This window comes from Lasioglossum baleicum, chromosome 14 (assembly GCF_051020765.1).
Source record: "Lasioglossum baleicum chromosome 14, iyLasBale1, whole genome shotgun sequence".
NCBI classification, from domain to species: domain Eukaryota; kingdom Metazoa; phylum Arthropoda; class Insecta; order Hymenoptera; family Halictidae; genus Lasioglossum; species Lasioglossum baleicum.
The window spans coordinates 1193115-1203358 of record NC_134942.1 but is presented as its reverse complement, the minus strand read 5'-3'; the positions used below and the strand labels follow the sequence as shown (position 1 = coordinate 1203358).

General features: G+C 29.0%; 1 pseudogene; it reads right to left on the bottom strand.

Annotated features, from left to right (window-relative positions):
* Nucleotides 1-1492: 1492 nt before the first annotated feature.
* Nucleotides 1493-2180, bottom strand: LOC143215867 (cytochrome c oxidase subunit 2 pseudogene; annotated as a pseudogene).
* Between the last annotated feature and the right edge of the window lie 8064 nt (nucleotides 2181-10244).

The following is a 10244-nucleotide window of genomic DNA, read 5'->3' as shown; positions in this document are numbered from 1 at the left end:
TTAGATTTATTCATTGAGGGCAGTTATCTCAATGAAAACTGATAAACCAGCAGAGTTTAATGTTAATTAAACGGAAACAAATAGGAATATTCGGCAACGGGACGAGTTAGGAAAATTCCTAAATCCTTGACCCACTCTCCTAAAAGTATAACACAGAACTGGAATAAATTTGATAATATGAGGGTGACTTTATGAGTCAAAAAAGCGAATTCACACGATTAGGTTTTTGTAAATATATTAGGATTAAGGATTAGTATGAGATACTAGGTCGAGTAATAAGTAGAATTATATTTTATCAAAAGGGCGGGGGATTTTCAAAAAATTAAAAGTTAGGAAGGAAGAGGGGCGAGTAAGAAGTTTAGAACACTTTGAAAACCCCAAATCCGATAAATAATAAGGAAGCTATGAGCGGTTAAAGGTAGATACACCTTATGTATGAGTACGAGAGAGACGCTGCTATACAGGCTATACGAGTCAGAGCGAGATAGAAATAGGCAGATACGTTCTCTGCTGCGGAAACGTGTCAGAAAGAGAAGCAACAAGTCGGAAAAGGATAGACACTCCTAGAAATTTCTAAAATAACTAATAAATTTTGAATTAAAAATAATAAAATTATATAAGGTATTGATTCTAAAGTAGATCCTAATAGTGATAAAAGAAGATGTCCTGCTAATATATTTGCAGATAGCCGAATAGCTAGAGTTCATGGGCGAATAAAATTTCTAACAGTTTCAATTATAATTATAAAAATTATTAATATATTGGGGGTGTTTATTGGGAGTAAATGAATAAATATTTTATTAGTATTAATTATTCATCCATATAATATGAATCTTGTTCATAATGTTAAAGATAATGAAAGGTTGATAGAGAGATGTCTGGAAGGAGTAAAAATATATGGTATTAATCTTAATAAATTTAATATTATTATTAATATTATAATTGTTAAAAAAATAATAATATTAGAAGCAATTTTTTTTTTGGTAAGTTTAATAAATTCTTGAAAAATTATATTATATATTAAAAATCAAAATGTTCTTAATCGTGAAGGGTAAAGTCAATAAGATCAATTAAATAAAAATAAAGGGGTAAATATAGCTAATCAATTTAAAGATATAAAATTATTTGTTGAAGGATCAAAAATTGAAAACAAATTTAATATCATATTATTAATTTTAAAATGTTATTTTTTTTTTAATTTTAGGATATTTTTTTAAATAAGATTTATTATAATAATTTAATATGGGGGTAAAGTATAATATTGACATATAAATATAAATAATTATTAAAGTATAAATTAATAGGAAGGTTCAGTTTATGGGTCTTATTTGAGGGATAAAAGAATATATATATATATATATAATCATTAGAAGTAGTTGATAAATTACTATATTTTGGTTTAAGAGACCATTTCTTTCTTTCAGACATCTAATGAAAGAGTATTATTATATAATAATTTTAAAATGACAATTTAATGTTATTTTTTAACTAATTCTTTAAATTATTTTATTAGTTCAATTGATAAAATTTTTAAAGTTAGTTCTTTCAATTACAATAGGTATAAATCTATGGTATGCTCCACAAATTTCTGAACATTGACCAAAATATAAACCAGGTCGTAAAGAAATTAAAGATATTTGGTTAATTCGTCCGGGGGATGCATCTATTTTAATTCCTAAAGAAGGAATTGTTCATGAGTGAATTACATCTATAGAAGTTACTAAGAGGCGAATTGGGGTTTTAAATGGGATAATAATTCGATTATCAACATCTAATAATCGAAACTGATTTAAAGTTTCAATAGATTTAATTATGTAAGAGTCAAAAATAATGTTAGAAAATTCAGGATATTCATAACTTCAGTATCATTGGTGGCCAATAGATTTAATAGTAAAATAAGTAGGGTTTCATAATTCATCAATAAAATATAAAGTTTTTAATGAAGGGATAGAAATAATTAATAATATAATTATGGGGGTGATAGTCCATAAAATTTCAATATTATGATTTTTTAATAGTTTTAAATTTAAAAATTTATTATTTAAAATAAAAATTAATATATATAAAGTAGATATAGTAATTATTATTAAAATAATTATAGTAAAATTATAAAAATAATATAGGTTATCTGCAAATGGGGAGTTGGGATCTTGAAAGGAATATATATTTCATGTAGCAATATTTTATATTATTTAAATAAATAAGTGTATGGTTTATAAACCAATAATAAATTAATTTTATAAAATAGTTTAGGGCATTAACTAAAATAGTGATAGGTTAATTTATTAATAAATAAAATAAAGTATTAAATTTTAATAAAAATTAAAAATTTTTTAAATGAATCTTAATTTCATCGCACTATTCTGCCATATTAAAATTTAATTATAATAATAGGTAATTCATTATATGAATGATATAATGGTGGGTAATTTTGAAGTCATTCTAATGATGATTGATAATATTTAAATATAATTATACGTTTTGAAATTAAACTTTCTAGAATAATATAAATTAATATAATTATTCTATTAAAGGAAATTAATGACCCAATTGATGAAATAATATTTCAACAATAATATGCATCAGGGTAATCTGAGTATCGTCGTGGTATTCCTATTAAACCTAAAAAATGTTGAGGGAAAAAAGTTAAATTTACTCCTGAAAATATTATAATAAATTGAATGTTTAATATTTTTTTATTTAAAGTTAATCCAGTAAAAATTGGGTATCAATGAATTAACCTAGCAATAATGGCAAATACTGCTCCTATAGATAAAACATAGTGAAAATGCCCAATTACATAATAAGTATCATGAAGTATAATATCAATTGAAGAGTTTGATAATATAATTCCTGTTAATCCTCCTATAGTGAATAGAAAAATAAATCCAAGAGATCAAATAATAGAAGGGGTTAAAATAATTTTTGACCCACAATATGTGGCAAGTCATCTAAATACTTTAATTCCTGTGGGGATAGCAATAATTATTGTGGCAGATGTAAAGTATGCACGTGTATCAACATCTATCCCTACAGTAAATATATGATGAGCTCAAACAATAAACCCTAAAAATCCAATCCCTAATATGGCGTAAATTATACCTAAGTTCCCAAAAATTTCTTTTTTTCCTCTTTCATTAAAAATAATATGTGAAATTAATCCGAACCCAGGCAAAATTAAAATATATACTTCTGGGTGCCCAAAAAATCAAAATAAATGTTGGTATAAAATAGGGTCTCCCCCTCCTGAGGGGTCAAAAAATGATGTATTTAAATTTCGGTCAGTAAGAAGTATAGTGATAGCTCCTGCTAGGATGGGTAAAGATAATAATAATAAAATAGCAGTAATTTTTACTGATCATGGGAATAAAGGAATTTGATCATAATTAATAGAAATATTTTTTATTAACATAATTGATACAATAAAATTAATAGCTCCTATAATAGATGAAACACCTGCTATATGTAATGAAAAAATTGTGCAATCTATAGAGATAGATGGATGTAATGTTGAGGTTGATAATGGAGGGTAAATAGTTCAACCAGTACCTGAACCTGATGCTATAATTCTTCTTATTAATAATATAAATAATGATGGAATAAGTAATCAAAATCTTATATTATTTATTCGAGGGAATGCCATATCTGGGGCTCCAATTATTAGTGGAATTAATCAATTTCCAAACCCTCCAATTATAAAAGGTATTACTATAAAAAAAATTATAATAAATGCATGAGAAGTAATAATAGTATTATAAATTTGATCATTATTAATTCATTTTCCTGGAGCACTTAATTCTATTCGAATAATTATTCTTAGGGAAGCTCCAATTATTCCAGCTCATATAGCAAAGATAAAGTAAAGTATTCCAATATTTTTATGGTTAGTGGAATAAAATCATTTTTTGAAATAAATATTATGCCTGATTTAAAGGAGTAAATTGTAAATTTATAAATGGAATTAATTTTTCTAATATTATATATATATATATAATATTAGTAAGATATTGGGATTTAAATAATTATTTAATAATTAATATATATATATAAAACTTTGAAGGTTTTAAGTTTAATTAACTTAAAATCTTATTTATATAGTTTAATTTAAAATATTAAATTGCAAATTTAAAGATAATATATATATATATAAATTATTAATCTATAAGAATATAAGAAAAAATTATTAAAAAATTAATAAATATTAAATTGAAAATTGAATAATAATTAATTTTTTTTTTTAAATTAATTTTATGATTAATTTTTATAAAATTTAAATAATAATTGTAATTATTAAAATTTAAATAATTAAAAGTTATTATTAATCTGTATAAAATTAATAAAATTATAATAAAAATTAAGTTATTATTTAATTTTATAACATAATTAATTAAATTTCATTTTATAATAAATGTTGAAAAAGGGGGTAATTGAGCGTAAATAAATATTAATAAATTAAAAAAATTATTTTTAGAAATATTTAAATTTAATGAATTTTTATAATATACAGAGGATGAATTTAATATTAATATTACGTATAATGTAATTATTATGTATATAATTAAGTAATGCATTATTAGTGAAATATTAAAGAATCTAAAAATAATTATTAAGGGTATATTATATATAGATGAATAATTTAATAATATTGGGTAAGATGAAGTATTGAATCTAAAAATAATAGGGGGTAATGTTATAATTATTAAAATATTTATAATATAAAAATTAAATTTAATAAAATAGATAAAAATTAATATTGGGATAATTTTTATAATAGTAAGTAAAGGGATTAAGGAAATATAATTAATATTTTTTATTATAAAATTTATTCAGTTATTTAAGGGGAATATCCCTAGTTTCATTCAAAGTCTAAAAATTAATAAATAATTAATGGGTGATATATAAGATAAGTTTAAAATTGAAAATATAATTAAAATTGATGAAATTCTAGAAATAAGAAAATTTAAAATTCTATAAATTTTAATTGAGTTAATATTTAAGTAAATTACAAATGATATTGATGAAATTTCTAGAAATATTCATATAAGGAATAAATTAGGGGTATTTATTGATAAAATAGATATAATTATCAATAATAAGTAAATTATTAAGTTAATTTATAATTAATAATAATATTTATTTAATTTTGAAATTAATAATATATATATATATATATTTAAGTGTATATAGCATTTAAAATTTTGAGTTTTAAGGGTTTAAATGAATTAAAAAATATAAATTTTAGTAAAAGTGTTTAATACCACATATTTATTACATCAAAATAATCCTTTATTCAGGCATTTTACTTATATAAAAGATTTTTTTCTATATTTAGGGTATGAACCTAAAAGCTTAAATTTAGCTTATTTATATAAGTGATAATTTTAAATTTATAATATTGAATGGTAAATATTTAATTTAAGGTAAATTATAAAATTAATATTTATTAATAATGAAATTAATAATATAATAATAATGATTAAAAATAAAATTTGTGTAAGATTGATATTTATTAATAATAAAAGTAAAGAAAGTTAAATTAAAATTTTTTAAAATTTATGTTTATAAATTTATGAGAAAAAAATTAATTTAAAATAAGTTACAAATAAATTTAATATCTTGAATAATTAAGAATTAATTAAAATTAAATTTTATACAAAATTAATATTTATTAATAATTATTTTAAGGTAAAATTAAATTTAAATAATTTTTTATACCTTGTTAGAATTTATTAAAATAAATTTTATTTAGTATTGTTACGAGCCAGGGCCGCGAGCAGCACGAGTGGCCGGCGAAGGGTTATTACCCTAGGAATATGATATAAATTTGTTAGTTAAGGAACGCGGACGAACCCAATGCGAAATTGGGGAGCCGCTAGGATTATTGACAGCGAGAACGAACCTGACGCGAAGTCAGGGAGCCTCTAGGAATGGAGTCAAACGCAGACGAACCCGATGCAAAACCGGGGAGCTGCTAGGAGGTTGTATAATAGCACAGACGAACCTGATGCGAAATCAGGGAGCTGTTAGGATGCGGACGAACCCAATGCAAAACTGGGGAGCCGCTAGGTTGGATAAATCTCTGTTCGGACAATTGGAATGTCGCGAAAGAACCTGATGGTTAATCAGGGAATTGCTAGGATAATTAGTAAGCCTCGTAACTAGTATAATTTAATTGATACAATCCGAGCGGTAAGATTGTATCATGTGGGGACGTTCAATTACTTGGTTAGGATATTGGACGATAATTATGGGTTTAATGAATTTAAGTTAATTATCAAAGAAGACAAATATATTCTTACTATAGAGTTTCGTTCTACAAGTGTACTTGTGTCGCGAATGAACTGAATTTAGAATAGGAAAGAAATTGAAAGGTGATATTACCTAAGCTAAGACGCACGGTGTTGACGCACTGGCAATGCGGGGGACTCGGAGCAACCTTGTCACTGCCTAACAGATTTTAGACCGAACTCGCGGAATCTGTACGGTTAAACTTTGATTCAAAAGGAACGAACGTCCGATCTCACTGGTAGTTGACTTCCGAGATGCAGCACGACGCGACACTATTCGTGATTACGACAGTACTAGCCCACGAGAGTAGAAATGTAAGGGCTTATATAGCCCTGCAATGACGGGTGGTACTTGTCAGTACCCTTCAAGTGAACATTCGTATTTTGTCAACGACCAGTTGGTCGTGCGTACGTTTGGGCCCTAAACTAACCTAAACAATTATGTAGATTTATCTAGGGTAGCTCTGTTCGTTTATCTAGGACGGTTTCTGCCAGAGATGATATTGAACACCTGTTCGTCATCCGTAACAGTATTAATAATTAAAATAGAAATAATTAAAATTAAGTTTTTATATAAATTAAAATTTATTAATAATAAAAAGTTAAATTAAAGAAATTTTTATAAGTTAATATTTATTAATTAATTAGAGTAGAAATTTTATTCATTATAAATAAATTTTATGGAAAATAAATATTGTTAATAATTAAAATATAACATTAAATTAAAAAAGAATTTTGTATAAAATTAATTTTATTAATAATAAAGATAATTGAATAAATTAAAAAAATTTTATTTAAAATTAATATTTTATTAGTAGTTAAAGTAAAGGGGTTAATTAATAATAAATTTTATAAAAATTAATATTGGAAAGTAGAGGGGGTAAATAAAAGAATTATAAAATTAATATTTATTAATTATTAAATGAGATATTTGTTTTAATAATAAAAATAAAAAAAAATTAAATTAAATCAATTTTTTATCTAAAATTAAAATAAAAACAAAAAAAAGTTAAATTAAAATAAAATTTTAATATAAAATTAATATTTATTAATTATTATAAAAATTTACTAAAATAAATTTATTTAAAATTAATATTTATTAATAATTAAAATGTAGGGTAATTAATTAACTAAATTTTATATATATATATATATATATTGATAATAAATTAAAGTTAAATTTAAAGAAAATTTTTTATATAAAATTAATATTAAAATAAAAATAAAAAAAAATGAAATTAAAATAAAATTTTAATATAAAATTAATATTTATTAATTATTATAGAAATTTATTAAGAATAAATTTATTTAAAATTAATACTGAAAATACTTTATTTGATCCCCTTGGGGTTACAAATTTACACATGTCTCCTACCAAAACATCGCTCATATACACTTAAAACTTACATACTAATTACTTAAACCTAACTTACAAACTAATCTTAGCCTAAAAATACCTACAGAGAAAGAGAGAGACACGCATACACTAACCTAACTAGCTCATCGGCTAGCTCGCCCCTTCTCCCCCATAACCTCGTTCCCGCATCCCCTCTCAGACCCCCCTTCCCTATCCGTGGACTCCCCTTTCCGGTTGATGTTCACATTCATCCCAAACTTCTCATTCATTCCCATTCTCCAGTCGTCTATCAACCTCATCCATTCCTCCCCTCCTCCTTCATCTTCCAACACTTCCCACATACTCTCCTGCCATCCTTTACTTTCATCCCCCCTCATACACACTTCCCACACATGCTCCCATGTTTCGCTTTCCCATCCACACACTCTACACATTCTCTTGTCTTCGTCCAACCAATATCTCTCACCCATCATCTCATTCCCTAACCTGTACCTTGCCACCCTCTGCCACCTACTCTCGCCCCACCCTTTCCTTAGATAACCCGGCAACCCCTCCCCCTTTACCCTCCCATACCACTTGTTTGACCTGGAGTTTTCTATTCTCTCCCACCTATCCTTTCTTTGCCTTTTCCCCTCTCTTTTTATTATCTCTCCACTGATTAACTCTTTCCTCCCCTCTACTAATTCGTTCCATTCCTCCCAAGACCACCCTTGCCCCCTTAAAAATTCCTCTCTCTCCCTTTCCCACCCATTCCTTATCCCTCCCCTCCTATCCCTCCTCCTTATCTCTTCCCAGCATAACCGTGCTAACTCCCCCCCTTTACCCTCCCCTAACTTCTTCTCGTACCCCCACGCCCTTACCCCAGCCCTCCCCCTCAACAATTCCCTTTGCAACTCTTCCCTAGCCATATATCCTGGCGTGCACCTACCTACCCCTAATATCCACTTCAAGTACCTTTCCTGTAGCCTCTCTATTCCTTCCCACTCTTTCCACCCCCAGATTTCTACTCCGTAGCTAACTACCGACCATACCAGCTTATCAAACAACCACAATCTCCTACCCCAATCTTTACCAAACCTCCTCTTCCCTATCCCCCAAACCTGTCCCATAACCGCCGCCCCCTTCCTTAATCTTTCTTCTATGTGAGCCTTCTGAGCCCCATCCCTTGTGATCGTGTACCCTAAGTATTTGTACTCCCCCACCTCTTCGATTACCTTCCCTTTCCACCTCCATGAAACCTTCTTCCATCTCCCCCCTCCCACCCTACACCTCATTACCTTCGATTTGTCCGCGTTCAGTTGTAGCTTTTTCCCCTCTAAATACCTTTCTAAAACCCCCATCATTCCCCTCATCCCATCTTCCTCCTCTGCTAACAATGCTATATCATCTGCATAGGATAGCGTATGTATTTTTCTTCCCCCCACTTTAACCCCTCCCCAGCCACCCTTCTCGAGCTCCTCATCTATATCCGCCAACAATAACGTGAATAACAGTGGGCTAAGTGGGCACCCCTGTCTAACCCCTCTTTCCGTCCAGAAATATTCCCCTTCTTCTTCCCCCACTCTTATTTTACATTTTGTTTCTTTTAGCACCTCCACACACCTCTCTACTAGCCCTTCTCTCACTCCCCTTTTCCTCATCGCTTCTATCAATATCTCCCTGTCTACCGAGTCAAAAGCCGCCTTCAGGTCTACAAACATAATTATTATCCTCCTTTCTTTCCTCCTCACCTGCCTGTTTATAAGGTAATTTAATACATAAATGTTATCTATGCAGCCTATGCCTTTTCTAAAACCTGTTTGGCTTGCCGGTAACAGCCCCTTTCTCTCCACCTCCTCCCTTATCCTCTCCGCTAGCACCGCAGCATATATCTTATACGCTGTCTGCGTTAGTGTTACCCCCCTATAGCTCCCCACCCTTCTGCTATCCCCTTTTTTCGCTATTGGAACCACTACCCCCTCTGACCAATCCTCCGGCCAGCCCTCTCCCCTCCACACCCTATTACAAATCCTCCATAACCCCTCCTGCACCTCGGAACCCCCATGTTTCCATATTTCATTTGGAATCCCGTCTCCCCCCGCCGCTTTCCCATCCTTCAGCCCTTTTACCACCCTCATGATTTCCCCTATTTCTAACTCTTTCTCTCCGTCCCCCTCTCTTCTACTTTTTCCTAACTTCCCCACCCTCCCTCCTACCCCTCCTAGCAAATCCCTAAAATACTGCTCCCACTCTTCCATCCTTATTCTTTCGTCTACCCTTGATCTCCTTTTTCTTTCCCTATTTACGACCTTCCAAACCTGACTCTCCGTTTTTATCCCCTCTACTTCTTTTTCCCATTTTTCCCTCTCTTTTTTCTTCTTCTCTTCGCACAGCTTTTGGTATTCCCTTTTCTTCTCCCTAAAAGCTATTCCATTCCCTCCTTCCTTTCTCCACTTCCTTAACTCCTCCCTCGCTAACTTTTTACCTACTCTACATTCCTCATCCCACCATCCTTTTCTCTTTATTTTTTCATTTTTCCCCACCTCCCCTATAACTTCCTTTATTTTCCCTCTCAGCCCTTCCCAGTCTTCCTGTGCCCCACCCCCTCTACTTGTTTTTAA